This window comes from Cydia strobilella, chromosome 9 (genome assembly GCF_947568885.1).
Source record: "Cydia strobilella chromosome 9, ilCydStro3.1, whole genome shotgun sequence".
Lineage (NCBI taxonomy): Eukaryota > Metazoa > Arthropoda > Insecta > Lepidoptera > Tortricidae > Cydia > Cydia strobilella.
Window position 1 is genome coordinate 1,859,416 of NC_086049.1, and position 6,584 is coordinate 1,865,999.

The following is a 6,584-nucleotide window of genomic DNA, read 5'->3' on the forward strand; positions in this document are numbered from 1 at the left end:
AGTCACACAAATCTCTGTTTTGACATTTTGCTGGGACGTCAGTTAGCCGCGACCACGACCAGTGAAACCTGTGTCGAAACGTCGGTAAATAAAGGTAACAAAATAAATTCGCGATAGACCCGTTTCTAAATGTGATTTAATATGTGTTTAAACCGCGAAAGTTTTAAATGTTATATTGACCCATGTTCTTTCACTGATATGCGTTAAAATTGTTAAATAACAAACGAAACCGTCAACGCCATCTATACGACTGTAGGCCAAAACTAGTAGCGCCCTCTGAACGAGAATCAAATTTTCTTGATTTTCGAGGCACGTTTTTTCCTTAGACTGTATCCATCTATTACGGAGTTATATCTATCTTTGATAGATATAACTCCGTAATATCCTCCGTTTCGTTTGTTATTTAACAATTTTAACGCATATCAGTGAAAGAACATGGGTCAAAATCATAAAAATAATTAATGCAAATTAAAAAAAACATTTATCTATATTTAAATACATTCTATCGTATTTTTATAAATCTTCATTTTTAGTTTTAAAGTGTGTCGACAGATGGCAGTGAATTTACTGGGGTTACAAAATTTACTATGACAGTACCGCTCTAGTATAAGTTACTCTATGTATCTATCTTTGCTATTTACAATAGGGGATATTACTGCAATGTTCTGCCACCAGAGTGCAGGACTAGCCGCTTTAGTAAACCATAGAGTAACTTATACATACTGTACCTTGAACAGGTTTCTGACAAGTTTTCAGAGATCATAAAATATGACATTGATGCACCAATTCGGTTTGTTTACAGAGGACCTACCGGGAAACGCGAATGCGAAATTTCGCTATCTGCCTCTTAATCGCTCGAATATGCAAGAGTCACAGAGATAACGAAATTTCCATTTTCTTGTTTTGTGATAGATCCTCTGATTGTGGTGGTGGCGCCCTGGTTTTTCGCGTAACATTCCCTATTACAAGCGCGCTTTTTATATGTTAATAGTTACAATACTTGGTCAGTAATATCTCAAGTAAGTAATGGACAGCTTTATTTCTTACTTTTAAGTTATGGCTTGGCACCGACTTCGAAAATTTGACGACAGCTATATAAAATTGAAAATTGATTTTAATCTTTTCCAATTCGAACATACACTGACATCAGAATAATATCTGAATGATGTAATTTAGTTATAATTTGTATCGCTCGCACCAATATGTACGGACAATGACATAATTTAGATGCCGTTCTGATATCAGTGTACGTTCGAATTGGCCTGTAGATTATAGTTGTTACACTAGTTAACCTGAGAAGTTGAAGTTCCCTCGCTCGCGTATCTTAGCAATATAGTAGTGTGGTTTCACTTAACTCGAGTCAGCAAAACTCGCACAACGGTTCAACTGTGGGAAAGGGACGTAGCAACCAAATTTACATAAGTGCTCTCTCCTATGGAATACGGGATGGCCACAGAAATTATGTCTGGTCTATCACATGTATAACGGAAAGTGATCCGAGGAATGGTTCGGACTAATCCCTGCCGCTTCTTTACTTCTTTACGCCATCGCTCTACGCGACAACATTTCTATCTTTACCACTTACATGGTTGGCAGTCCTCAACTGTGCGTTTCTGAAGTATCTGAGCTTCCTGCCTCGCACAGCTAAACTGTGGAATGAAATGTCGTCCGCGGTATTTCCAGACCGATACGACATTTAAATCTTTATCATGACGACTAGGCAATATAGCAGTGTGGTTTCACTCAACTCGAGTCTGCAAAACTCGCACAACGGTGTTACTGCTTGTGTCGACCGAAAGGGACGTAGCAACCAAATAAACATATTAAGTGCTCTCTCATTAGAAACCATTCGGATTCAGACTGCAGCATTACTGCTACAATATTACACTGCTACGACTCAAAATCTAGGCAGCTATATCGATTTTGTATGGTATATGTCTGTAACCTTAGCCAATTAAATTGCGATTTTAAACACAGAACTAAAGGCCAGTCGACGAGAACAATTTTTTGCCAATCTGATTAAATTGTCTGATCAAATTAGGTGGTGCGGACGCAAACGCCAATTGGCTCGCCGATTATGACCGATATTACCGATAAAATGGAGGTGCGAACGCAAGAATACCAATCTGTGACGCTAGTTTTCGCGTTTGGGGGCATGTTTAATATTTGGAGCGCTCATATATCACCATAAATCTAAAATTGGTGATGATTCTATCGGATTGACGCCAATTTCTTTTCTGGACTGGCCTTAACTGGTCTACGTGAATCCAATAGAATAGATCGCGGATGCAAGGAAATTTAAACAAGTCCTATTCATTAAGAATACAATGAAGCTATCGGAAAACCGTAATTGTTCCGGCTGCTTAAAAACTTGACTTTCACTTGAAAGTGCACTGTTTTAAATAAAATTAGGAACAGTGTTTTATTATAAATGCTTGTTTTGATTATCTACGTGATTTGTAGTTTATTTTGCAGTCTATCTCACTTGCGTAAATATTAAAAGTAAAAACGATCTAATTTAAAACAAAAGAATTGAAGAAGATATACAATTACCAAGTATACATATATAGTTAGGTTCTAATTTACCACACCGCCGTATTCGAACAATGCTTCTAAGATGTCACTGTGATACGCTACCGATCTTTCAGTGTCACAAGTGACGTTTTTGGTTTAAGAAATGTCACTTTTGACACTGACAGATCGGTATCGTATCGTTGTGACAACTTATAAGCATTGTTCGAATACGGCCGACAGTGATTGTTAGCGCATTCACTGCCAGCGCGAGCTACGCGCTACGAGTTCAGTGGGGCTACCGCGAAAGCAGAAATTCGCAAATTGCGGAAATCTTTCTCTTTTACTCCAATGAAGGCGTAATTAGAGTGACAATGAAAAATGCCCGCAAATTGCGAACCTCGATTTATAGCCCAGTTTGTAGCGATAAAGTGCCTACTATAGCTACGAACAGAAAACTCGCCTAGTGTGTTAGTAGTATAAACAGCAACACTCTTCACTATCCATCGGTGGACCTTATGTCTTTTGTAATAAGTTTTACTGGTTTTTGGGTACTGTATTAACTGAAAATAAATGTCACATACGAAGGAAAAAATGACCAACGCCTCCAATGTCCAGAGCATTTATTTTCAGTTTATAGTTTAAATAGTAGTGTGTCTACTTGAAAAAACACAAATTAAAATATTTTCATAGAAAATAATTTAATTCGTTCTTAGAGGTACTGTATTGATTTAAAATTTCACGATTTTCCTAGGTCCATTTTATTGAATATTCCAGATTAAGTTCTGTTTATTTTAAAACAACATTAGCTGTAGAAAAGATTAGAAAATGAACAACAATTAAGCAAACAGCCCGGAATATAAGCGGGTTTCAGCCCTGAAAGTATCGGACAATTTACTTATGCAAATCCAACGTCACCCTAAGGACAATAGCCAATTTCGGTGCCGACTTCCAATTAACATTGGAAGCTGCCTTTTAGCTGCCTTTTCCGTTTTCGGGGACTTTGAAGGTATTTAAACAACGCGAAAACAGTAAAGTCGAACAAATAAAAGATTCGATTGGGCTGAAAAGTTAAAACAGGAGTTTTTTTGGGATAAGATAACCTTCGAAAATTTTGGGTCTTTTTGTTTTTCTGTAGTTGTTTCTACACAAAACAATCTATCACAAAATATCATGATATTTTTACAATACATTGCTATTATATTAATATCATCATCATTAACTTAAGAGTTATTCTCTTGTCGGTGGAGTATCTTCCAGCTTTCCCTATCCCGCGCCAGCTCTTTGACTTTTTGATACGACACGACCATTAATATAATATCTCTTAATTACAAGACCTTTACCTACATATATTTTAAGCATTTTATACTAGCTACAAGCAGGTAAAATTTATATTAATTATGATTATTACCTATATTATTAATCAACTTTTATATTTAATATTTTTTGTAAATAACTGACATGTAATATTAATATTATACAATAAATGATTATGATTATACAAACACACATATTTCCGTACCAAATTTTTCTGGAATCATAGCTTATTGACAATACGCTTTCAGCGAACCTCAAATAAGCCACGGCAAACCAACCACCAAAAGTACTTTCCGAACCGAGCGGTTATTGATATAACAAAATACTTACATGCTCTTAAACGAAAGTGGAACGGCAACGAAATTAGAGTTGCGGCAATCAGTACAAGTGCTTTCCAAAATTGCCCCTTAAAAGCCTACTTGACGTACCTCGGGCGTCTTTTATTCGAGTATTCCATCGCTAGTAACTTAGAACATTTTAAGCCTAGAAGTTTAGTTCCATAAAGCCTGTCCTATTAAATAGTAATAATTGCAACTTTAATAACAAAACTTCCGTGAGACATAGACATATTAAATATATTAATAACGGGTCACTCACGTGTTTTAAGTCGAAAACGCTCGACATGTTTCACTCCGTACCGAGGAGCGTCATCAGGAGCTTGCGTCGACGGTGACGGACCGGCGCAGACTGCGGGCCGCAGCCCTCCGCGCCCGATGACTCGGCGCGGGCGCCGGTGGCGGCAGGGGGGGCGGGAAACTACCCTCGTTTACGGCATTATTGTCAAATGATGGGTTGCACACAACACTCACTACGTCATTCGTATAGTAATAATTGCATTGAGTTAACTTCGAAAGCGGTATAATTTTCAAAATTTCATATCAATCTATAAAACCTGAAGCACGTTCCAAGTAGTACAGATAGCCGTATAGCAGCCGAATAATGACTGGGTAAGAGACCACCAGTTGCCCAGACATCTACTGTGCTACTTGGGGTTATACTTTAGCATCTGCACTTACTCGTACGCGTACGCAACGCTTACCGTGCGGGAATCAAACAAGCACGAGCGAGATCATAGATTAGTGTATGTTATTACTGTAATAGATAAGAAACTCTCGGACATTTCACGTTCACGTCTCTACTAGTGCTGCCCCTAGCGGTCCTGCTCTCAACTAATGAGACTGTATATGCAGTAAACACGCACACATGTACACACACACACACACACACACACACACACACACACACACACACACACACACACACACACACACACACACACGTACTTATGGGTTCTTTACCTACATGTAACAACTTTAATATTGGAAACTGATTTATGTAGTAATCTTTGTCGTACCAATTTCCATTTGCTTAGAAAACTACATAAATCAGTTTTTCAGAATAAATAAATGAAAACTTATGTTGAATCAAGTACAATATATTATTTATAAGTACCTACTTATAAGACACATGCAAATACAGCGACGCTTTAAGCGCACTTCCGTGAAAATAACTTAACAGCAAGTATGTAACAATTTATTTCCTGACTATGTTTTAAACAATAATTAGAGGCAACCTAATTCATTTCTTCTTCTTGATCCCAAAATAACTTGGAAAGCTTCAATAGTTTGATCCAACTTTTTTTGATTTAATTTAGATCCATTTTTGTCGCATATTTCATAGTTTTGAGAACATTCAAGCTTTTTATCCACAATTTGTGGTGCGGTGATCTGGGTGTTACAGCGCTGCCGTGTCAGACGTATCTCTGCTATCTCAAAAAACACAGTTTTGAGTAAATCGACTTTAAAGTGTTTGGTGAGCGTGAAAACTAATAAACTCATATATTTCGTGAGTTTATTGAGTTAAGTCATTTTTAATATGTGTTTTGTGTTTCAATAGACGTGAAGAATAATATTTCTTTACTTTTTTTTTGTAAAAGTACATACTTTTTGAAATAAACGCATAAACATAGTTTGGCGTAACCACTGTTTCATACATTTGGTGGTTGCGCGTAACTATGTTAACTTAAAGTTAGATGAGTTCGTTGTATGAGCGCTCATAATATTTCGCGTGGCCACGGCTCGCGGGCTTATTGAGGTTTTCGTTTATCTAAAGTTAGAAGACTACATTGTATCAACTTCTAGTAAAACGTGTAACCAGGGCATGGGGAATATTGAGGTGGTCACGCGTAGTTCTTTTATCTTAAGTTGTAAGAGTTCGTTGTATTAGTGCTCCTAGTAAAACGCGTAACCAGACTACACAAGATGATCCATTTTATAATGTGCTAACTCACATTGGCGACAAGCTAGCGGGCTATCCCTCTGGGAGTCGCGCGTTCTGGTCGCTCGCCAAAGCTGCCGAGGGAAATTTTTGTCAGTCGTCGTTACCACCTCTGCGAAAAGCTGATGGTGATCTGGCCCACAGTGCAAAAGAGAAAGCCGATCTTCTTGGTACTCTTTTTGCCTCGAACTCGACCTTGAACGACGACGGTAGCGCCGTGCCGCCCACCATCCCGCGGTGTGCATACTCCATGCCCGAAATCTCATTCACGCAGAGGGATATTCGGCGGGAGTTGCTATCCCTAAACGTTCATAAGTCGAGCGGGCCAGACGGCATTCCAGCACTTGTGCTTAAGCAGTGTGCTCCTGAGTTATGTTCCGTGTTGGCGCGTCTCTTCACACTCTCTAGCAACAAACGGCATGTTCCATATTCGTGGAAGACGGCCCTTGTGCACCCTGTGCCTAAAAAGGGCGACAGAT